General features: G+C 38.6%; 1 protein-coding gene across 2 annotated transcripts in view; it reads left to right on the top strand.

The window, feature by feature from the left end:
- The first annotated feature begins 2,384 nt into the window (after positions 1-2,384).
- Positions 2,385-26,079, top strand: part of HMGN3 (high mobility group nucleosomal binding domain 3) — a 1,231,743-nt gene continuing 1,208,048 nt past the window's right edge. The window contains exon 1 of one of the 2 annotated variants that reach the window (XM_050789665.1): positions 2,385-2,388. The gene's annotated coding sequence lies outside the window, so the exon portion shown is untranslated. Of the gene's footprint in view, positions 2,389-2,548; positions 2,553-26,079 lie in introns of those variants that run through there. The other variant, XM_050789662.1, reaches the window with a different exon arrangement.

The raw sequence follows: 26,079 nt of genomic DNA, 5'->3' as shown, positions 1-26,079 counted from the left end.
AAGTGCAGCAAGAATAGAGCAGAGATATATTCCATAAAATCAACCTATATGGTAATTGGTGATGAATTAAATAGATATGGAGATTAAATATGCCTTAAAGCTATAGGTTTGAACAGTGATGAGAATACAGTGGGATAACTATGTAACCCAAATGGTTCCACCAAGTTACACAATTTTTTGGGAAGAGGGGAAGACTAAGAAGAAAGCAATATAGGATGTTAACAAGATGGTGGAATACGAAGTTCCAGCCCATATCACCTTCAAGAGACACACCAAATTTCTCAACCAATCACAGACTAGAATATCTTTGTTAGAGCCTGTATTAGTCTGTTTTCACACTGCTATAAAAATACTACCTGAGACTGGGTAATTTATAAACAAAACAGGTTTAATTGACTCACAGTTTCACATGGCTGAGGAGGCCTCAGGAAACTTACAATCATGGTGGAAGGTGAAGGGAAAGCAAGGCGCTTTCTCCACAAGGTGGCAGGAGAGAGAGAGAAAGCATAGGGAACACTACCACTTTTAAACCATTAGATCTTGTGAGAACTCTTTGCTATCATGAGAATAGCATGGCAGAAACCACCCCCATGATAAAATCATCACCCTCGACATGTGGGGATTACAATTGGATTATAATTTTTTTGGGGGGGACACAGAGCCAAACCATATTATTCCACCCCTAACCCCTCAAAACTTTCATGTCCCTTTCACATTTCAAAGCCAATCATGCCTTCCCAACAGTCCCCCAAAGTCTTAACTCATTTCAGCAGTAACTCAAATGTTGAAGTCCAAAGTCTCATCTGAGACAAGCCAAGTCCCTTCCATCTATGAGCCTGTAAAATCAAAAACAAGTTTTTTACTTCCTAGATACAATGGGGGTAGAGGCACTAGGTAAATGTTCCCATTCCAAATTGGAGAAATTGGCCAAAACAAAGAGGCCAGCATCACTATGCAAGTTCAAAACCTGGCAGGGCACTCATTAAAATTTAAAGTTTTAAAATAATCTCCTTTGACTCCATGTCTCACATCCATGGCACACTGATGCAAGAATTGCACTCCTAAGGCCTTGGGCAGCTCCACGACTCTGTCTCTGCAGCCCCCACAGATGCTTTCCTGGGCTGACATTGAGTGTCTGTGTTTTTTCCAGGTGTACAGTGCTAGCTTTCAGTGTATCTACCTTTTTGTGGTCTGGAGGATGGTGGCCATCTCACAGCTCCACTAGGCAGTGCCCCACTGGGGACTCTGTGAGGGGCCACCAACCCCACTTTCCCCTCTGCATTGTCCTAGTAGAGGTTCTCCATGAGGGCTTCACTCCTGCAACAGACTTCTGCCTGGACATATAAGTGTTTCTATATATCCTGTAAAATCTAGGCAGAGATTTCCAAAGCTCAACTCTTGTCTTCTGCACACTGCAGATCCAACTTCACATAGAAGCCAACAAGACTTTGGGTTTGTACCCTCTGAAGCCATGGCTCCAGAGGTACCTTGGTCCCTTTTGGCCAGTACTGGAGTTGGAGCAGCTGGGATGCAGGGTACCAGGTCCACAGGCTGAACAGAGCAGTGGGGTCCTGGGCCCAGCCCCAAAATCATTTTACCCTCCTAGGCCTCTAGACCTGTGATGGGAGGGGCTGCCACAAAGATCTCTGGCATGCCCCGGAGACATTTTTCTCATGATCTTGGCTACTAACATTTTACTCCTTGTTACTTATGTAAATTTCTGCAGCAGGCTTCAGTTTCTCCCAAGAAAATGGGTTTTTCTTTTTCTACGTCATGGTCATGCTGCAGATTTTCTAAACTTTTATGTTCTACTTTCCTTTAAAATAAAAGTTCCAGTTTCAGGTATTCTCTTTGTGAATGCATATGACCAAATACCTTCAGAATCAGCCAGGTCACTTCTTGAAGGCTTTGCTCTTTAGAAATTTCTTCCACCATATACCCTAAATCATCTCTCTCAAGTTCAAATTTCCCCCAGATCTCTAGGACAGGAGCAAAATGCCCCCAGTCTCTTTGCTAAAGCATACTAAGAGTAACATTTGGTCCAGTCCCAATAAGTTTGACCTGAGACCACCTCAAACTTGACTTCATTGTCCATCCATGTCACTATCAGGGTTTTGATCAAAACCATTCAACAATTCTTTAGGAAGTTCCAATCTTTCCCTCATCTTCCTGTCTTTTTCTGAGCCCTCAAGATTGTTCCAACCTCTGCCTATTACCCAGTTTCAAAGTTGCTTCCACATTTTCAGGTTATCTTTATAGCAGTGCCCCACTCCCAGTGCTAAGTCTCTGTATTAGTCTGTTTTCACAAGCCTATAAAAATACTGCCAGAGACTGGGTAATTTATAAACAAAAGAGGTTTAATTAACTCACAGTTCTGCATGACTGGGGAGGCCTCAGGAAATGTACCATCATAGTGGAAGGCAAAGGGGAAGTAGGCCCCTTTTTCACAAGGCAGAAGGAGAGAGAGAGAGAGAGCGCGCACACAGGGGAAACTGCCACCTTTAAACCATCAGATCTCATGAGAACTCTCTATCATGAGAACAGAATGGGGGAAACCACCCCTGTAATTCAATCACCTCCCACCAGGTCCCTCCCTCAACTTGTGGGGATTACAATTCGAGATGAAATTTGGGTGGAGACACAGAGTCAAACTATATCAGAGTCCCAGAGTTTAGCTGAGAGGTTCCAGTATCCTAGTAAAACAAACAAAAAATATATGAGAGCAGACATGTTGAAATAGGTGAGAAGAACAGTTTCGCTCTACCCATGTCACTCATCCCCCAAGGAAGCCTAGCTTGATTCTAAGAGAGATCACTTTGGTTCATAATTGCTTCCACAGGGGAAAATGAAAATTAATTGAGCACTTGGCTCCTTAAACTCATGGGACACTGCCCAAAAGGCCCCTTAGGCCTCATCCCACCCATAACACTGAGGGCATTGGCAGCACAGCTGAATAGTCTGGGACCACTGAAAGCAAGGAGAAGGGACAGGAGTACACAGCAACCTGCACAATGCTCAACAGCTGGCCATGAATCCTGCTAAGCAGCTCACAGACTTCACCATGTGGCATTCCTCTGTAGACAGCACCTCATGTGTTTCCACACACAACACACATGAGTTCCAGCAAACAGCTCTTGGATCTCAACAGTAGGTACAGATCTTAGTAGCTGGCATGATTCTGCTGATTTGAAAGAAGGCACACATACCTTAACATTTCAGGGTATTGCTTTAGGGAAGCTAAACAGGATGCTCTTAGCACCAGGCCTGGCTTTGTAAGACTGGAAGAAGGCGCACAATCCTAAAACTTTCCTTCTGAGAAGGAACAAAAGGAGTGAAGCAGGAAAATCCATGGAAAAGGCTGTGTGTCTACCAGAATCTCTAGCTAGACTCATTGATGAAGGACTTTTTCTCCCAAAGCCAGTCAATAAAGACTGGAGGAGGAGAATACTTTTTCAAATGCAAAGATGGCAATGCAGAGCTTCAAGGAACAAGAACAATCAAGGAAATATGACAGCACCAAAGGGACAAAATAAAGTTCCAGTGGCCAGTGGTTGACCTTAAAAAATTGGAGATCAAAAATTGTCTGCCAAAGAATACAAAGTAGTCGCCTTAAAGAAGCTCAGTGAGCTAAATGATCTCAGGGAATATCATGAACACTACGTAAATAAACTATAAAATCTAGAAGAAACAAACAAACAAAAAAATCCTGAAGAAATACACCCTCCCAAAACAGGACCAGGAAGAAATTGAATCTCTGAACAGATCAATAACAAGCTCTGAAATTGAGACAATAACAATTACACTACCCACCAAGAAAAGCCCAGGACCACATAGATTCACAGGTGAATTCTACCACATTTACAAAGAAGAGCTGGTGCCATTCCCATGGAAACTAGATCAAAAAATTGAGAAAGAAGGACTCCTACAAAACTCATTCTATCAGATCAGAATTATCTGAATACCAAAACCTGGCAGAGACACAACAAAAAAAGAAACGTTCAGGCCAATACCCTTAATGAACATTGATGCAAAAATCCTCAACCAAATACTGGCAAGGAGAATCAAGCTACACACCAAGAAGCTTATCAAGCCTTATCAAGTAGGCTTTATCCCTGAGATGCAAGGTGTGTGGAAACACATGAGGTGCTGTCTACAGAGGAATGCCACATGGTGAAGTCTGTGAGCTGCTTAGCAGGATTCATGGCCAGCTGTTGAGCATTGTGCAGGTTGCTGTGTACTCCTGTCCCTTCTCCTTGCTTTCAGTGGTCCCAGACTATTCAGCTGTGCTGCCAATGCCCTCAGTGTTATGGGTGGGATGAGGCCTAAGGGGCCTTTTGGGCAGTGTCCCATGAGTTTAAGGAGCCAAGTGCTCAATTAATTTTCATTTTCCCCTGTGGAAGCAATTATGAACCAAAGTGATCTCTCTTAGAATCAAGCTAGGCTTCCTTGGGGGCTAAGGCAGTAGAATCACTTGAACCCGGGAAGCAGAGGTTGCAGTGAGCTGAGATTGTGCCATTGCACTCCAGTCTGGGTGACACAGTGAGATTCTGTCTCAAAAAAAAAAAAAAAAGTAAACTGGGACCAATAGCATAAAATGTGGTCGACATGGATTCTTGGTGTTCACTTCCAAGATGGCCAAATAGGAACAGCTCCGGTCTGCAGCTCCCAGCAAGATTGATGCAGAAGATGGGTGATTTCAGCATTTCCAACTGAGGCACCTGGTTCATCTCACTGGGACTGGTTGGACAGTGGGTGCAGCCCACAGAGGCTGAGCCAAAGCAGGGTGGGTCATCACCTCACCCAGAAAGCACAAGGGGTCGGGGAATTTCCCTTTCCTAATGAAGGGAAGCTGTGACAGACTGTACTTGGAAAACTGGTGCACTACTGCCCAAATACTGCGCTTTTCAATGGTCTTAGCAACCGGCAAACCAGGAGATTCCCTCCCATGCCTGGCTCATGGGTCACATGCCCATGGAGACTTGCTCACTGCTAGCCAGCAGTCTGAGATCAACCTGTGAGGCTGCAGCCTGATGAGGGGAGGGACGTTCACCATTGCTGAGACTTGAGTAGGTAAATAAAGCAGTCAGGAAGCTTGAACTGGGCAGAGCCAACATAGCACATGTGTACCTATGTAACAAACCTGCACGTTGTGCACATGTACCCTAAAACTTAAAGTATAATAAAAAGAAATGTGGTGGACATAGAGAGCAAGGAAGTGTAGGGTTTTATGTTTTATATGCTATCAGTATTAAATTGCTATCAACCTAAAATAAGCTGCTGTAACTATAGACATTTTATGTAAACCTCTTAATAATTACAAAGAAAAAAGGTTTAGTAGACACACAAAAAATAAAGAGAAAGTAATCAAAGCATACCACTGCACTGCAAAAAATTATTAAATCAACAAGACAGCAAGAAAAGTAGAAATAAAACAAAGGAACTACAAAATAGAAAAGAACAAAGTGGCAATAGTAAGCCCTCACCTATGAATAATTACTTTAAATGTAAGTGTATTAAATTGTCCAATCAAAAGGCATAATGACTGAATGAATAGAAACAAGATCCAACATATATAATCCATAACAGATTCATTTTAGATTTAAGGACATGCATAGACTGAAAGTGAAAAGATGAATAAAGATAGTAAATCAAATAGAAACCATAAGAGAGCAGGGTTGACTATACTTACGTAAGACAAAACAGACTTTAAGTGAAAACCGTCACAAGGAACAAAGAAAGTCATTATATAATGATAAAGAAGCCAATTTATTAAGAAGGCATAACAATTGTAATTAAATAGGCAGCCAACATTTGAGCACCTAAATATATAAAGTAAATATTAACCGAACTGAAGGGAGAGATAGAGAGCAATACAATAATAGTAGGGGACTTAAATACCCCACATTCAACAATAGGTAGATCATCCAGACAGAAAATCATTAAGAAAGCAGTAAACATGAGCAACACTATAGAGGAAATGGACCCAAAGAACATACACAGAACATTCTATCCAACAGAAGAATACACATTCTTCTGAAGAACACATGGAACATTCTCTGGAATAGATCATATGGCAGGCCACAAAATTAGTCCTAACAAATTGAAGGTCAAATTATACCAAGTATCTTTTCTGAGCACAGTGTTATGAAATGAAATCAATAACAGGAGACAAACTGGAACATTTCACAAATATGTAGAAATCAAGCAACATTCTCCTATAGAACCAATTAGTGAAAGAAAAAATCAAAAAATATCTTGAGACAAATAAAAATGGCAACACACATACCAAAACTTGTGGAATACAGCAAAAGCAGTTCTAAGAACTTTATAGCAATAACCACATACGTTAAGAAAAAAGAATGATCACAAATAAACAACCTAACATTATACCTTATGGAGGTAGATAAAAGCAGAAAGAAATGAGATAGAGCCTAGAAAAACAGAAATGATCAATGAAACTAATGCTTTGCTTTTTGAAAAGGTGAGCAAAACAGACAAATTCTTAACCAAACGAAGAAAAAAAAAGAGAAGACTCAAATAAATAAAATTATAAATAAGAGAGGAGGTGTTACAACCGATACCGTAGAAACACAAATGAATATAAGAGATTATAATTATACACCAAAAAGCTGGATAATCTAGAAGAGATGGACACATTCTTAGAAACATCCAAGTTCCTAAAACTGAACTATGAAGAAACAGAAAACTTGAACGGACCAATAACAGGTAAGGAGACTAAATCAGTAATTTTAAAAAATTCACTTCAAAAAGAAAGACTAGGATCTGTTGGCTTCACAGTTGAGTTCTACCAACATTTAAAGACTTAGTGTCAATGCTATTCAAACTCTTAAAAAAAAGTAGAAGTGAGAAGACTTTCAAACTGATAATACAAGGCCAGCATTGCCCTGACACCAAACCTAGACAAGCACATTACGAGAAAAGAAAACTACAAGCCAATATCCCTGATGAGCATAGATGCAAAAATTCTCAACTAACCACTAACAAACCAAATTCAATAGCACATTAAAAGGATCATACACCATGATCAGGTAGCATTTATCTCCCAGATACAAAGATTATTCAACATACACAAATTAATAAATGTCATAGACTTCAACAACAGAATGAAGGATAAGAAACATATGATTGTCTTAATACATGCAGAAAAGGCATGCAACAAAATTCAACATCTTTCATGACAAAAACTCTCAACCAATTAGAAACAGAAAGAATGTGCCTCAATATAATAAAGTTTATGCATGGGAAATCCACAGCTAACATTATACCCAATGGTGAAAAGTTGAAAGCTTTTCCTCTAACGTCAAGAATAAGATAACGATGCCCAATCTCACCACTTCTATTCAGCATGGGACTGGGAGTTTTAGTCAGAGCAAGTAGCCCAAAAAAGGAAACAAAAGCCACCAACATTAGAATAGAAGAAGTAAAATTTCCTTTGTTTGTGGATGACATGATCTTATATGAAGAAAACCCTAAAGACTCTACCAAAAAACTATTCAAAATGAATGAATTTAGTAAACTTGTAGAATACAAAATCAACATAAAAAAATCAGTTATGATTCTATATGCTAATGAACTATCTGAAAAACAAATTAAGAAAATAATTTTTTTACAATGGCATAAAAAATAAATTACTTAGGTATAAATTTAACCAAAGAAGTACAAGATCTGTATACTGAAAAACTATAAAACACTGATGAAAGAAATTAAACAAAAGTACATGGAAAGACATCCCAAGTTCATAGATTGGAAGAATTGATATTGTTAAAATGGCCACACAAAGTGATCTAGAGAGTCAATGCAATTCTTATCAAAATTCCAATGGCATTTTTCACAGAAATAGCAAAAATAATGTTAAGCTTCATATGGAATCACGAAAGATACTGAATGACAAAAGCAATGTTATCAAGAAAAATCGAAGCTATAGGCACCTCACTTTCTGATTCCAAATTATGTTACAAAGTTATAATAATGAAAACAGTATGATACTGTTATAAAAACATAGACATAGATGAATGAAACAGAGTAGAGAGCCCAGACATAAACCTGCACATATCTGATCAACTAATCTTCGACAAGGGCACTAAGAATATGCAATAGAGCAAGGATAATCTCTTCAGTAAATAGTGCTGAGAAACCTGGTTATGTGCATGCAAAAAAATAAAACTGAATTCTTATTTTACACCATACACAAAAGCCAACTCAAAATGGATAAAAGACTTAACTGTAAGACACAAAATCATAAACTTCCAGAAGAAGACATAGACAAAACACTCCTTGACATTCCTAGCAATGATTTTCTGGATACAACACCAAAAGTACAGGCAACACAAGCAAAAAATAAAAAATGTGATTACATCCATCTAAATAGCTTCTTCACAGCAAAGGAAACAATCAACAAAGTGAAGAGACAACCTACAGAATGGGATAAAATGTTTGCAAACCACACATCTGATGATGAGTTAATATTTTAAAAAAATATGGAAGCCATACAACTCAATAGCAAACATACCAAATAACCTGATTTTAAAATGAACAAAGAATCTGAATAGAAACTTCTCTAAAGAAGACATACAAAAGATCAGTATCACTAGTTGCTCGACATCACTAATCATCAGAAAAATGCAATCAAAATCACAATAAGATACCACCTCACAGCTATTAGATTGTTTATTATGAAAAGACAAAAGATAACAAGCATTGATGAGGATGTGGAAAAAAGGGAATCCTTGCACACTGTTGGTAGCAATGTAAATTGGTATAGGCATCATGCAAAAAAGTATGGAATTCCTTTAAAAATTAAAAGTAGAACTACTCTATGATCCAGTAATCTTACTTTCAGGTACTTATCCAAAAATAAAAATAAAATTACTATCTTGAAGAGAAATCTACTCCCCCATGCTTATTGCAGCATTATTCACAATAATCAAGATATGGAAACAACTTAAATATCGATCAGTGGATGAATAAAGACACTATAGAATACACAATATACAATATAGTAGACACAATATACAATATAATGTTATTTAGCCTTTAAAAGAAAAAGGAAATCCTGACTTTTGTGACATTTGTAAAACTATGAATAGATCTAGAGAACATTATATTAAGTGAAATAAGCCAGACACAGACAAACAATTACTGTATAATATCATTTATATGTGAAATCTAAAATAGTCAAACTCACAGAAGTAGAGGGTAAAATGATGGTTGCCACAGATTTGGGGAAGGGGGCAATTGGGAGATGATGGTTAAAGGGTACAAAGTTTTAGTTATGTAAGATAAATTCTGTAGCTCTACTATAAAGCTTAATGCCTATAGCTAAGAATACCATATTGTATACTTAATGTATTAGTCCATTTTCACATTGCTGTAAAGAACTACCTGAGACTGAGTAATTTATACACATAAAAAGGAGGTTTAATTAGATCACATCCCACCAGGACCCTTCTCCAACATTGAGGATTACAATTTGACATGAGATTTTGGTGAGGACACAGAGCCAAACCATATAACTTAACATTTGCTAAGAGGGTATATCTTTTGTTAAATGTTCTAAACACAAAGAAAAAAATAATTTTAAAAGGGATCAGGGAGATCTATGGAAGGTGATTAGTATGTACCTGGCTTTGAATGGTGGTGAAAGTTTCACAGATGTGGACTCATTGAGAGGCATATATTAAGTATGAACTGCTATTTATATGTTAATCATACCCCAATAAAGTTAATCTATTTATTTTTAATTTTTAAAAAACTTTTAATTTCAGTGGTACATGTGCAGGTTTTCTATATAGGTAAACTCATGTCATAGGGGTTTGTTGTACAGGGTATTTTGTCATCCAGGCACTAAATCTAGTATTCAATGACTATTTTTTCTTATTCTCTCCCTCTTTCCACCTTTTACCTTTCAGTAGGCCCCACTGTCTTTTGTTCTCTTCTTGTGTCTATATGTTCTCCTAATTTAACTCCATTTATAAATAAGAATGTATGGTATGTGAATTTGTCTTCCTGCATTAGTTTGCTAAGGATAATGACCTCCAGCTCCATCCACGTTGCTGCCAGGAACATGATCTCATTCTTTTTTATGGCTTCGTAGTATTCTGTGGTGTATATGTACTACAGTTTCTTTATCCAGCCTATCATTTATGGGCACTTAGGTTGATTCTATATGTTTGCCATTGTGAATAGTGCTGCAATCAACATACGTGTGCATGTGTCTTTATGGTAGAACAATTTATATTCCTTGGGGATATGTACCCAGTAATAGGATTGCTGGGTTGAATGGTAGCATTGTTTTTAGCTCTTTGAGGAATTGCCAAACTGCTTTACACAATGGTTGAACTAGTTTAAACTCCCACTAACAGTATATGTGTTTCCTTTTCTGTGCAACCTCACCAGCATCTAGTATTTTTTGACTTTTTACTAATAGCCGTTCTGACTAGAGTGAGATGGATCCTCATTGTGTTTTGATTTGCATTTTTCTAATGATCAGTGACGTTGAGCATTTTTTATATGATTTTTTGGTGGCAGGTATGTCTTAGGTAAAAAAGTTCTGTTCATATCCGTTGCCCACTTTGTAATGGGGTTGTTGGGGTTTTTTGTAAATTTAAGTTTTTCACAGATGCTGGATATTAGACCTTTGTCAGATGCGTAGTATGCAAAAATTTTCCCCCATTCTTTAGGTTGTCTGTTTACTCTTCTTTTGCTGTGCATAAGCTCTTCAGTTTGATTAGATACCATTTGTGAATTTTGGCTTCTGTCGCAATTGCTTTTCACATCTTCATAATGAAATATTTGCCCGTTCCTATGTTCAGAATCTTATTGCTTACATTGTCTTCCAGGGTTTTTATTGTTTTAGGTTTTATTTTTAAGTCTTTAATCTATCTTTTGTTTATGTTTATTTATAGTATAAGGAAGGGATGCCGTTTCAATCTTCTGCATGTGGCTAGCCAGTTATCCCAGCACTATTTATTGAATAAGGAATCCTTTCCCATTGCTTGTTTTTGCCAGGTTTGCCAAAGATCAAATGGTCGTAGGTATATGGCCTTATTTATAGGCTCTCTATTCTATTCCATTGGTCAATATGTCTGGTTTTGTACAAATACCATGTTGATTTGGTTACTGTAGTCCTGTATAAAAGTTGCATGACACCTCCAGCTTTGTTCTTTTTGCTAGGATTGCCTTCGCTATTGAGGCTAATTTTTGGTGCCATATGAATGTTAAAATACTTTTTTCTGGTTTTGTGAAGGCTGTCATTGGTAATTTTATAGGAATAGCATTAAATATGTAAATTGTTTTGGGCAGTATTGCCATTGTAATGATATTGATTCTTCCTATTCATGAACATGGAATGTTTTATCCTTTGTTGTGTCTTCTCTGATTTCTTTGGCAATGTTTTGTAGTTTTCCTTGTAGAGATCTTTCACCACCGTCAGTAGTTGTGCTCTTAGGTATTTTATTTTTTGTGGCAATTGTGAATAGGATTGCATTTCTGATTTGGCTCTCAGTTTGATTCCTGTGTTTGTTTAAAAATGCTGGTTATTTTTGCACATTGCTTTTGTATCCTGAAACTGCTGAAGTTGTTTATCAGCTAAAGGTGCTTTTGGGCCAAGACTGTGGGGTTTTCTAGATACAGAATTATGTTGTTTGCAAACAGGGATAGTTTGACTTCCTCTCTTTCCATTTGGATGCTCTTTATTTCTTTATCTTGCTTGATTGCTCTGGTCAGGACTTCTAATACTATGTTAATAATAGTAGTGAAAGAAAGCATCATCTTATTTTGCCAGTTTTCAAGGGAATGCTTCTAGCTTTTGTCCATTGAGTATGATGTTAGCTGTGGGTTTTCATAGATGGCCCTTATTATTTTGGGGTATGTTCCTTCAATATCTAGTTTATTTAGAGTTTTTAACAGGAAGAGGTGTTGAAGTTTATCAAAAGCCTTTTCTGCACCTATTGAAATAATCATGTGGTTTTGCTTCTAGTTCTGCTTATGTGACGAATTACATTTATTGATTTGTGGATGTTGAACCAACCATGCATCCCAGGGATAAAGCCTACTTGACCGTGGTGGATAAGCTTTTGGATGTGCTGCTGCATTCGTTTTGGAAGTATTTTGCTGAAGATTTTTGCATCGATGTTCATCAAGTATACTTGCCTGAAGTTTTTTGTTGTTATTGTTCTTGTATCTCTGCCAGGTTTTAGTATCAAGATAATTCTGACCTCATAGAATGAGTTCAGTAGGAGTCATCCCTCCCCTATTTTTTTTTCAAAAGTTTTAGTAGGAATAGTACCAGCTCTTTGTTGTACATCTGATAGAATTTGACTGTGAATCTCTCTTGTCCTGAGCCGTCTTTTGTTTGTAGGCTATTTATTGCTGATTCAGTTTTGGAGCTCACTATTGGTCTGTTCATGGAATTCATTTCTTCCAGGTTCAGTCTTGGGAGCTTGTGTATGTCCAGCAATTTATCCATATCTTCTTGTTTTCTAGTTTGTCTGCACAGAGGTGCTCATAGTATTCTCTGATGGTTATTTGTATTTCTGTGCGGTCAATGGTAACATTCACTTTGTCGTTTCTAATTGTATTTACTTGAATCTTCTCTCTTTTCTTATTAGTCTAGCTAGCAGTCTCTCTTATTTTTTTTAATAAAACAATCTAGGATTCATTGTACTTTTGAATGATTTTTTATTTCTCAATCTCCTTCAGGTTAGCTCTGATTTTGGATATTTCCTGTCTTCTGTTATCTTTGGGGTTTGTTTGCTCTGGCTTCCCTAATTATTTTAGTTGTGATATTAGGTTGTTAATTTGAGATGTTTCTAACTTTCTGATGCAGGCATTTAGTGCTATAAAGTTTTCTCTTAACACTTTCTTTTTTTTTTTTTTTTTTTTTTTTTTTGAGACGGAGTCTCGCTCTGTCGCCGAGACTGGAGTGCAGTGGCGCGATCTCGGCTCACTGCAAGCTCCGCCTCCCGGGTTCACGCCATTCTCCTGCCTCAGCCTCCGGAGTAGCTGGGACTACAGGCGCCCGCCACCACGCCCGGCTAATTTCTTTTTGTATTTTTAGTAGAGACGGGGTTTCACCGTGTTAGCCAGGATGGTCTCGATCTCCTGACCTCGTGATCCGCCCGCCTCGGCCTCCCAAAGTGCTGGGATTACAGGCTTGAGCCACCGCGCCCGGCCCTCTTAACACTCTCTTAACTGTGTCCCAGAGCTTCTGATATGATGATTCTTTGTTCTCAGTAGTCTCAAATAACTTCTTGATTTCTGCATTAATTTTAATATTTACCCAAAAGTAATACAGAAGCAGCTTGTTTAATTTCCATGTACTTGCATGTTTTTCAGTAAGGTTTTGTTTGTTTGTTTTTGAGACACAGTCTCGCTCTGTTGCCAGATTGGAGTGCAGTGGTGTGATCTCAGCTCACTGCAACCCCTGCCTCCTGGGTTCAAGGATTCTCCTGCCTCAGCCTCCCAAAAAGCTGGGACTACAGGCACATGCCACCATGCCTGGCTAATTTTTATATTTTTAGTAGAGATGGGGTTTCACCATGTTGGACAAGTTGGTCTCGAACTCCTGACCTAAGTGATCTGCCTGTCTTGACCTCCCAAAGTGCTGGTATTCCAGGTGTGAGCTTCCATGCTCAGCCTTGAGGAAGCTTTTTAGTCTTGAAGTTAATTTTTTTAAAGCCAAAAATAACAGCAAATAGCTTATGAAAAAGTATTACAGAAATGAATAGTCACATTTATGACTTTATGGTGGATTGAAAACATATTACCTCTGCTTTCTCTTGACATCTCTGTTAAATAATTTGAAGGATTTGAAAAACACACACACATATACACACACAATTGACTTTAACTTAAATTCAAGGATTCAAAGGAAACAAGAGTAGAGATATGAGTAGACAAAAGATATCAACAACATTTCCAAAGCTGAAAACAGAGCTAGTGGGTATATAAGTTATTGTCACAAGAGAAACTATAAAAGCCTCCAAATATCCTTAAAAAGTTAAAATGAAGAGCAGAAATGCTGCTAAGTGTTTATAAAGGAAGCAGATAGACTAGTATATCTCCTACTGAACTCTGAAGGCAGGAAAATACCCACCGCTATCTGACAGAAAACGCAGGTAAATTATAATATGTAAATTAGCTAATTCAAAGAAATTCTAGAATCAGGACTTCTGGGCACAGGTAAGTGAGGGGTACAGTTCTGAAGCATAAGAATTGTAAAGATTAAACTAGAAGATACAACATACACAACTGTGAGACTCAGGCCCCCTTTTCTTCTAACTTGACTCTGAAATATGAGCAATCATAGGTAGTGTATTAGTCTTTTGTCACAATGATATGAAGAAATACCCAAGACTATGTGATTTAAAATGAAAAGAGGTTTAATTGATTTACAGTTCTGCATAGCATAGTTCTCACAATGCTATGAAGAAATACCCAAGACTGGGTGATTTAAAATGAAAAGAGGTTCAATTGATTCACAGTTCCACATGGCTGGGAAGGCCTCAGGAAACTTACAATCAAGGCAAAAGGGGAAGCAAACACATCCTTCTTCACAAGGCAGCAGGAGAGAGAAATGCCAAGCAAAGAGGGAAAAGCCCTCTATAAAACAATCAGATCTCTTGGGAATTCACTCACTATCACAAAAACAGCTGCATGGGCATAACTGCCCCCGTGATTCAATTATCCTCCACTGGGTCCCTCACAAATGTGGGAATTATGGAAACTAAAATTCAAGATTAGATTTGGGTGGGGTCATAGCCAAACATATTATTCCACCCCAACCCCACCCAAATCTCATGTCCTCACATTTCAAAACACAATCATGCCTTCGCAACAGTCCCCCAAAGTCTTAACTCATTCTAGCTTTATCCCAAAAGTTCAAGTTCAAAGTCTCATCTGGGACAAGCCAAGAAGTCCCTTCTGCCTATGAGTCTGTAAAATCAAAAACAAGTTAGTTACTTTCTAGATATAATGAGGATACAGGTATTGAGTAAATACACCCATTTTAAATGGGAGAAAGTGGCCAGCCCTGTGGCTTTGCAGGGAACAGCACCCCTCCTGGATGCTTTCTTGGACTAGCATTGAGTGTCTGCAGCTTTTGCAGGCACAAAGTGCAAGCTATCAGTGGATCTACCATTCTAGGGTGGACGGTGGCCCTCTTCTCACAGCTCCACTAGGCAATACCCCAGTGGGGACTCTGTGTGGGAGCTCCAACCACACATTTCCCTTCTGCACTGCCCTGGCAGAGGTTCTCCATGAGGGATCTACCTCTGCTGCAAACTTCTGTCTGGACATCCAGGCATTTCCATACATCTTCTGAAATCTGGGTGGAGGTTCTCAAACCTCAGTTCTTGACTTATTTGCACCCACAGGCCCTACACCTAGTGTAAGCCACCAAGGCTTGAGATTTGTACTCTCTGAAGCAATGGCCTGAGCTGTTTGCTGGCCCCTTTGAGCCAGGGCCAGAGTTGAAGTAGTTGGAATTCAGGGCACCATGTTCTAAGGCTGCACAGAGCAGGTGGGTCCTGAGCCTAACCCACGAAACCATTTTTCCCTCCTGGGCCTCTAGGCATGTGATGAGAGGAGCTGCAATGAGGTTCTCTGATATGCCCAGGAGATATTTACCCCATTGTTTTGGTAATTAACATTCAGCTCTTTGTTACTTATGCAAATTTCTGCAGAAGAGCATGAATTTCTCCCCAGAAAATGGGGTTTTCTTTTCTATCACATCTTCAGGCTACAAATTTTCCAAACTTTTATGCTCTGCTTTCTCTTGAATGCTTTGCCACTTAGAAATTTATTCCACCAGATACCCTAAATCATCTTTCTCAAATTCAAAGTTCCACACATGTCTCAGGTAGAGGCAAAATGCCAGTCTCTTTGTATAGTAAGAGTCACCTTTACTGCAGTTCCCAACAAGTTCCCTTCTCCATCTGAGATCACCTCAACCTGGACTTCATTGTCCATATTACTATCAGCATTTCCGTCAAAGCTATTCAAGAAGTCTCTAGCAAATTCCAAACTTTCACACATCTTCCTATCTTCTGAGCCCTCCATGTCTTTAGGAAGTTCCAAACTTTCCCACATTTTCTTGTCTTCTTCTGAGCCCTCCAAGCTGTTCCAAGCTCTGTTATCCAGTTCCAAACTCACTTCCACATTTTTGGGTATCTTTACAGCAACACCCCACCCCTGGTGCCAATTTACTGTATTAGGCCATTCTCATCCTGCTATGAAGAAATATCTAAGACTGGGTAATTTATAATGAAAAGTAGTTTAATTGATTCACAGTTCCACATGGCTGGGAAGGCCTCAGGAAACTTACAATCATGGCAGAAGTGGAAACAAACATGTCCTTCTTCACAAGGCAGCAGGAAAGATATGCCAAGCAAACAGGGAAAAGCCCCTTATAAAACCATCAGATCTCCTGAGAACTCACTCACTATCACAAGAATAGCAGCATAGGGGTAACCGACCCCATGACTCAATTACCTCCCACTGGTCCTTCTCATGACACATGGGGATTATGGGAACTACAATTCAAGATGAGAGTTTGGGTGGGAATACAGCCAAACCATATCAGACAGGGATTAGAGTACCCCCTCACTGAGGAAATACACTTGCCCAAAAGGCAGACCTGTAGGTGCTGACAGCTGGAAATCCTCCTAGTAAAAATGGCCTAGTTTCTGCCCAATTAAACTTTAGTGAATGTTGTTACTTGATAAGCCTCTCCCACACCACACACAGAGTTCCCAATCAGCCTTAAGTGGCCTAGGATCATGAGAGATTGATGAGAATCCTAAATATAAAAGAGACCAAAGCATACAAAGAGAAACAATGGAGCACAGGGGATGCAGAGACAGCACAGGGAGCAAAAGTAAACTTGAAACAAAAAAATAACAATAACTCAGATTGTCAAAAATGGTGAGATAAATATTGCATCCAAAAGAATAAGAATAGACCTCTACTTTAATAGATACATTCAGAATATAAAGAAGGTTTTGGACATTAAGGATTTCATAAAATAAATTTAAAACTCAGTCAAAATGATGAAAGAGAAACTTGAGAAAATCTGCAAGAAAATAGAACAAATAAAACAACGAGATTGAAACAGTAGAGAAAACATAAGAAAATTAGAAATAAAAATAAGGATGATAATGAACACTTTCCAAGTTACTTGTTAGTGATATGCAAGAATCTTAGAGATAAATATTCTAAAAAGCTTCCCAAGTTGGAGGAACAGAATCAGTTTACAGACAAAGAAAATGAATAGAGGATTTCTCAAAAATAACACTGGATTCTTTACGTAAATGGAGTGAGGATGTCAAATTATAAAAGAAAAATATTGTAAGCTATAATTCTATGTCCTTCAAAGAACAAACATGTGTGAAGGTAGAATTTTTAAAAAGATGTTTTAGACACTCAAGTTTTCAAAATTTTACTTCACTTACACCTTTTCTCAGGAAGTGCCTGGAAAATAAGCTCTACTAAAACAAATAAACCAAGAAAGGGAATACATGAGGTCCAGGAAAGAAAAGGCTCAACATAGGAAATAAATGAAATCTCAGGATGTTGACAAAAGGAAGTCAAGCATATTAGTGAATCAAAATGCAAGACAATAGCTGTGCTGCAGGTCCAATAAGCAATCAGTCCCGATCAGAGTATGTGGTTGAAGGGTTGCTGATGGGATGCTGTCATAGCCCATTTGGGCTGCTATAATAAAATAAGTTAGACTGGATAATTTATAAACAACTGTAAGAAATTTATTGCTCATAGTTCTGGAGGCCAAGCAGTCTGAGATCAAAGCTCCAGCAGACTGAGTGTGAAATATCTCTCTCTGCTTCATAGATGGTACCTTCTTGCTGTATGCTCGCATGTGGAAAGGGCACACATGCTCTCTCAGACCTCTTTTACAAGGGTGCTAATCATTCCCACGGCTCTACCCTCCCGACCTAGTCATCTCCTAAAGGCCCCACTTCCTAACACTGTAATAACACACTGAGGATTATATTTAAACATATGAATTTTGGAGGGACACATTCATATCATAGCAGAGGTCGCCAAAGAAAAGTGAAATTAATACATTGAGAATTAATCTTCTGTGGGAGAATTTGGGTATGAATTAGTGATAGATATATCAAAGTAAATCAAATGATAAATAGGCAATTCATGACTACAGAGAAAGCAAAACAGTTCTGTTTCTGAAAGACTACATAGCTCATGAGGGAACTCTACCTAGTTATAATAACGTAAATATTAAATACTGATTGATTGAAAAAACTTTCAGGATACTGGGGGAGACATGTATTAGAGAGACAGTATTACAAAGAAAATCTTCATATTCCAAAGCATAATAAATCAAAATTATAAAATCAAGAGATTGCATGTTATTTAAACCATTGTAAATATGTTATTTAGACTAAGAAGGTAATTACAAAAAAAAAAAAAAAGTTACAAAGGTTTGCCTTTGAAGAGTGGGAATTAGAATGACCCAGGTTCAGTTAAGATGAGACAGAGGACTGCTATTCGTTGCTATAGGCTGTCACTTTAACTAGACTATTAAGTGTAATTTAATTTAAAAATGTAATTATGTAAGAAAATACGTGATAGAAAAAGTATATCTCTGAAAATGATTTGCTATAGAATCAAAAAAGTACAACCAAAAACAATTTATAAAAGGCAACATGAAATTAAAATGGACAAACAGCTAACAACATAATATAAAAATAAACATTAAGAACAATAAGGAGCATACAAACTGTTGCAGAAAATAGAAACAATATTATTGAGGACAAATTTAAACTGTAATAAATAAGGAAATGGACAATGAGATGAAAATAATAAAAGAAAAAATCACAACAATTGAGGTCAGAGAAGAGGACCATATATATATGCAGTGTTAATAAAGTTAAAAATAAATAAAACAAAAATAATCACAGCCCTAATAGAACAAAATATTCTGAGCTGAAGAAAACAATCTCTGTTTGTTATTTAAAAATGCTCGCCCAGGCACGGTGACTCACTCCTGCAATCCTAGCACTTTGGGAGGCCGAGGCAGGTGGATCACGTGAAGTCAGAAGTTAGAGACCAGTCTGGAGAACATGGTGAAACCCTGCCTCTACCAACAATTACAAAAATTAGCTGGATGTGGTGGCGTACACCTGTGGTCCCAGCTACTCTGGAGGCTGAGGCAGGAGAAATGCTTGAACCTGGGAGGCGGAGGTTGCAGTGAGCTGAGATGATGCCACTGCACTCCAGCCTGGGCAACAGAGTGGGACTCTATCTCAAAAAAAAAAATAATAATAATAATAATAATAATAAAAGGCTCACTCTATTCCAGAAAGTGATCAATAAAGAGGGATAAATCCTTGAAATAGTTTTTTTTTTTTTTTTTTTTAAAGGACAAATTTTTTTAAAAAAAAGAATCCTGCTAATCATAGGAAGAAATTTATGTTCTGTTAAAAAGAGAATGGTTGCAAGTAATAATCAATATAACAATGTGCAGAGAATATTTAAGGAATAAAATTGTAAACCCAAAATTTTTATGCCTTGCCAATTTGTAGTTTGTATATTAAGGTAGAGAAAAGCATTCTCATTCTTTCCCGCCAGGTTCATAAAGCACCACCTGTATTAGGTATCTAGGGAGGCTGTAACAAATTACCATAACCTTGGAGGCTTACAACAACAGAAATTTGTTCTCTTATAGTTAAAGGGGCCATAAGTCCAAAATCAAGGTGTCAGCTTGGCTGCATTTCCTCTAGAGGCTCTAGGGAATACTCTGTTCATCGCCTCTTCCTAGTTTCTGGTGTCTACAGCAATCCTTAGTGATCCTTGGTTTATAGTTTCATCACTCCAATCTCTGCTGCTCTCTTCTCATTGCCATCTTCTCTTCATATCTGTGCCCAAATTCCCTCTGCCTCTCTCCTGCATGACTGCATTTAGGGTTCATCTGGAAAATCCAGCGTTAGCTTCTCCTCTCAAGATCCTCAACTGAATCACATCTTTTTGCCATGTAAGGTGAGAGTGACAGGTTCTGGGGATTATGATGTGGATATATCTTTGGAGTCACCATTCAATCCATTGCTCCATCTGTATTAGTCAGGGTTCTCTAGAGGGACAGAACTAATAGGATACACACACACACACACACACACACACAAATATATATATATTATATATATACACACACACACACTCATATATATATATGAGTTTATTAAGTATTAACTTACACAATCACAAGGTTCCAGAGGGAGGAACGCTGCCTGCAAACTTGAGGTTGCTTGGCTGTTTGCAAACTTGAGGAGCAAGAAGAGTCAGTCCGAGTCTCAAAACTGAAGAACTTGGAGTCCGACGTTCAAGGGCAGGAAGCATTCAGCATGGAAGAAATCTGTGGGCTGGGAGGCTAGGCCACTCTCTCCTTTTCACGTTTTTCTGCCTGCTTTATATTTGCTGCCAGCTGATTGGATGGTGCCCTCCTGATTAAGGGTGGGTCTACCTTTCCCAGCCCACTGACTCAAATGTTAATCTCCTTTGGCAATACCCTTACAGACACGCCCAGGATTAACACTTTGTATCCTTTAATCCAATAACATTGACACTCAGTATTAACCATCATAAGTCCACCCCTTTCAATTGAACCTATACACATCTCCTGAGATCATATATAATCTTCAAATAAAGACAATAGTAAGGTCATAATTGTGCCAAACATAATACCACTATCCTCCGAACAACCAGAAACACACCAATCTCCAACTGAAATACTATTACATAAAGTTAACAATACTCAAATGCTGATATGAAGTCAATAAATCTTATGTCACATGACAAAGGAAAAAGGAAGTAAAATGAAGATGTTTTCTTTTTTTTTATTTATTTATTATACGTTAAGTTCTAGGGTACATGTGCACAACGTGCAGGCTTGTTACATATGTATACATGTGCCATGTTGGTGTGCTGCACGCATTAACTCATCATTTACATTAGGTATATCGCCTAATGCTATCCCTCCCCCCTACCCCCTCCCCAAAATAGGACCCAGTATGTGATGCTCCCCTTCCTGTGTCCAAGTGATCTCACTGTTCAATTCCCACCTATGAGTGAGAACATGCGGTGTTTGGTTTTCTCTTCTTGCGATAGTTTGCTGAGAATGATGGTTTCTAGCTGCATCCATGTCCCTACAAAGGACACGAACTCATCCTTTTTTATGGCTGCATAGTATTCCATGGTGTATATGTGCCACATTTTCTTAATTCAGTCTGTCACTGATGGACATTTGGGTTGATTCCAAGTCTTTGCTATTGTGAATAGTGCCACAATAAACATACGCATGCATGTGTCTTTATAGCAGCATGACTTATAATCCTTTGGGTATATACCCAGTAATGGGATGGCTGGGTCAAATGGTACCTCTAGTTCTAGATCCTTGAGGAATTGCCATACTGTTTTCCATAATGGTTGAACTAGTTTGCAATCCCACCAACAGTGTAAAAGTATTCCTATTTTTCCACATCCTCTCCAGCACCTGTGGTTTCCTGACTTTTTAATGATTGCTATTCTAACTGGTGTGAGATGGTATCTCATTGTGGTTTTGATTTGCATTTCTCTGATGGCCAGTGATGACGAGCATTTTTTCATGTGGTTGACTACCTTTTGCTACTATCCATTCTGTATTCCCTTTGCCTTCAGCAAGCACCTCAGTAGGCTGTGGTTTTTTCATGGCAGAGTGACCCAAACCTTCATTCCTAAAGGATCTGGGCCATTTGTAGTCCTATCTGGATTGGGCTGTTGTAGCTTCCCATTGACCTTAATCACAGGGCATGGTAATACTAAGAGATGCCCTAATGGATCTCCTGTATTCCATGCATACTCCTCCTTACCTCTGTTGTGGAGTAGTAGACTGATTTCATCTTGTTAGTCTGGGTCAATCACCCCAGTCAACACTGTAACTCCCTTCTTAGCCTGTTAACTTAAAAGTAAGAGGAGCCCAAAGTGTCCAGGTTGCAATCTTAACTTCCATTTCAATGGGATTGTTGTGTCTCCTGGTGGCAGCACTCCTCCCTCTGGAAAAAAGACCCCTAGGTCAGCAGAACACAATGTCATGGGAACAGGAAGCAAAAATTTTGCTAGTGGATCACTAGGGGTGATGGTGAGTGGTGCCACTTCCACCCCTTGATTCCTGGACCCGTGAATTCTGGTTATAGGAGAAACAGTACTATATATTGGTTGCTGATTCAGAGCATACACGACCTCCTGGAGAACTTTGTCCCAGCCCTGCATAGTATTGTCACCTAGTTGGCATTGTAAATGTGATTTCAAAAGGCCATTCCACCATTCTATAAATCCAACTGCTTTAGGATAATGGGAAACATGCTAAAACCAGCGAATTCCATAAGCATGATCCCACTGCTGCACTTCTTTAGCCATAAAGTGAGTGTCTTGGTCAAAGGCAATGCTGTATGGAACACCAGGATGGTGGATAAGGCATTCCATGAGTCCATATCAAGGGCTCAGTGTTGGTCTCTGCTGCTGGCAAATTGGGCACTCAGCAGTGGCAATAGCCAGGTCAGCCTTAGTAAGTGGAAGTCAATGTTGCTGAGCCCATGTGTAACCTCCATCCCTGCCACCATGGCCATTTTTTTCATGGGCCCATTAGGTGATGACAGGGGTAGCTAGGGCCCAAGTCAATAAATTCAGCCTGATCCAACTCTATGTTACTTCCACCATTATCCCATACCCTTAATATCCATTCCCATGCCTGTTCTCCATATTTCTGTTTATATAAATTAGAGAACTCAAACAGTTCTTTTCCAGTGTTGTGCACCCCCTCATTCACACTATCAACCTCACCTCTAGAGGCTCACCAGGACTTTAGTTAATTATATGTCTAGAAGCAAACAGAGGTGTTGAGGGTCACTCCTGAGAAGAATCAACATTATTTTGCCTGGAAACTGCCTCAGGAGAGGCCATCACTGTGGCCTCAGGCAGTGCAGGGTTTATCTCCTCAGACAAAGGTGGAAAGTCTGATGGAATCATGGGCTGGGGAGAGGATGTTGCCACCACTGGGAATGGGGAAGCTGTATCTTCTGGCAAAAAAGGTTCATAGAGTTTACAAACTCAGTGTCCCCAGCTTCATCAGGGTCCTCCCACACATCCCCATTCCAAATTGCAGGGTCCCATTATTTTCCAAACAATGCCCTCACTTTAACAGTAGACATAAGGCTGGGCATGCACCTTTAGTTGCAGGTCAGCCATTGGCATGATAAAAGCTTGTGTCTGTTTTTCCACAATTTCAGCTCTTTCTCCATGGGAGATAAGACTCTTACTTAGGGCAATCTTAACAGATTTGAGGCTCAGTATGTGCTTCTGAAGCTGGGAGACAGAATCCCTGAGTTCATCATTTTCTTTCATCACTTTGTCCATTGAACTTAGGAGCAACCAACCAGCTTCATTATATCCTTAGTTCTCCTCATGTGGTCAAATATATTATGGATAAAATCACTAAACTCCTTGACCCTCATGAGCAGTAAATCAGCAGTGTCAAATGCATTTATTTTGCATAACTCTCTAAACAGTTCACAGCAAGAACTATCAGTGTTCTCCATAGTATTAGAAGTATAGTCCTAAGCATTTTGGGGTCTAATCATATTAAGTAGCCAACTTCAGAAACCCCAAAACCAACAAAATAACTCCATTCTTAATATTTTGTTCCTCTAGAACCACTCCTGGTAGCAAAATCTGTATTAGTCAAGTTCTGCAGAGGGACAGAACTAATAAGATATATATAAAGAGGAGTTTATAGAGTATTGACTTACCTGATCACAAGTTCCCCCAATAGGCTGTCTGCAAGCTTAAGGAGCAAGGAGAGCCAGTCCAACTCTCAAAACTGAAGAACTGGGCCAGGCATGGTGGCTCACACCTGTAATCCCAGCACTTTGAGAGGCCAAGACAGGCAGATCACAAGGTCAGGAGTTTGAGACCAGCCTGGCCAACATGGTGAAACCCCATCTCTACTACAAATACAAAAGTTAGCCAGGCATTGTGGCAGGGGCCTGTAGTCCCACCTACTCGTGAGGCTGAGTCAGGAGAATTGCTTGAACCCAGGAGGTAGAGGTTGGAGTGAACCAAGATCATGCCATTGCACTCCAGCCTAGGTGACAGAGTGAGACTCCATCTCAGAAAACAACAACAAAAAAAAAAAAAGGAGGAGGAAGAAGAAGCAGCAGCAGCAGCAGAAGGAGGAGGAGGAGGAGGAGAGGAGGAGGAGGAAGAAGAAGAAGAAAGAAAGAAAGAAAGAAAGAAAGAAAGAAAGAAAGAAAGAAAGAAAGAAAGAAAGAAAGAAAGAAAGAGAAAGAAAGAAGAGGAAGAAGAAGAAGGAGAAGGAGAAGGAGGAGGAGGAGGAAGAAGAAGGAAGAAGAAGGAAGAAGAAGAAGAAAAGAAGGAAGAAGAAGGAAGAAGGAGAAGGAAAGAAGAAGAAAGAGAAGAAGAAGAAGAAGAAGAAGAAGAAGAAGAAGAAGAAGAAGAAGAAGAAGAAGAAGAAGAAGAAGAAGAAAGAAAAAAGAAAGAAAGAAGAAGAAAGAAAGAAAGAAGAAGAAGAAGAAGAAGAAGAAGAAGAAGAAGAAGAAGAAGAAGAAGAAGAAGAAAGAAAGAAAGAAGAAAGAAGAAAAAGAAGAAGAAGAAGAAAGAAGAAGAAAGAAGAAAGAAGAAAGAACTGGAGTCTGATATTTGAAGGCAGGAAACATCCAGCATGGGAGAAATCTGTGGGCTGGAGGCTAGGCCAGTCTCTCCTTTTCACGTTTTTTTTCCTGCCTTATATTCGCTGGCAGCTGATTAGATGGTACCCACCCAATTAAGGATGAGTCTGCCTTTCCCAGTCTACTGACTCAAATGTTAATCTCCTTTGGCAACACCCTCACAGACACACCCAGGATCAATAGTTTGTATCCTTCAATCCAATCAAGTTGACATTCAGTATTAACCATCACTCCTATGTGAACTTCTTGGGGGGAAGAAAAAACTACGTGAAAATTTATTCCAACTAATTTGAGAGTAAAATTAAGAGCTCCTGAGTAATGGTGGTTAAAAAGTATTGGCAGATAAAATGTGATTTTCTCAATAATTTTTTAATACCTATTTTCTTATTCAACTAAATATACAAAAATAATTATAAGATAGAATGTATATAAAAAACACAATTAACTGTATGTTAAACCCATATCGTATTTACAAAAACTGGGAATGGGGAAGAGAATATGCCACAAGACTAGCTCCTTTTATGGTTATGTATATGGGACAGAGTAGGAAAGATACTGCAATTTTATGCTTTTTGAATTTTGAACCATATGAATGTGCTACCGATTAAAAAAATCATTATTTTTCTAAAGAGACAAGAGATTGAATATTTTGAATAAAAGGAACTTGGATTTTTACCTCACAGTGCAAACACGCATTTTAAATAAATTGAAAACTTAAATGTAAAATTCAAAGCTAGGAAGTATTTGAAAATTATTGATAAGCTAACTGATTTGATTATGCACAGGACCATTTAAACTATATAGTTAGAGTCATTTGAAAAAGTCTTAAAATTTTATTTATGTAATTGGCTACATTAAAAATTGTTTTCTGTGCATTTATAAATTGAATGGCAAAATAAGACTAGAAAAATATTTATAAAAATTATAGAAGAGTGCTAATATTATATGCCAGGAACTCATAAATCAGTAAAATAAATATTTAACATTCTTTAGATAATATGGCAAAGAACAAGAAAAAAACAATTTACTACAGAAAAAAAGAAAACAGAACAGATGGGAAATAGTTGACCACATATTAAATCGAAGATATGCAACCCTAAGTAAAAAAGATGACATTTTTAGTACGTCAAGTTGGCTAAAACTTGCCTTTACCTTGCCCTTTCCCCCCTGCCATAAGACCAAGATAGGAGCTTTTCCTTCAGCCTTATCCCAAAATGCAGAACACATGGAACAGAGTCAAAGCTGGTCTTCAGCCAACACGTACATGAGAGAGAAATAAAGGCTGGTTATTACCGGCCACTGT

The sequence above is a fragment of the Macaca thibetana genome, chromosome 4 (genome assembly GCF_024542745.1).
Source record: "Macaca thibetana thibetana isolate TM-01 chromosome 4, ASM2454274v1, whole genome shotgun sequence".
NCBI lineage: Eukaryota > Metazoa > Chordata > Mammalia > Primates > Cercopithecidae > Macaca > Macaca thibetana.
The sequence above is the reverse complement of the archived record's forward strand: the minus strand, read 5'-3'. Positions and strand labels throughout refer to the sequence as shown.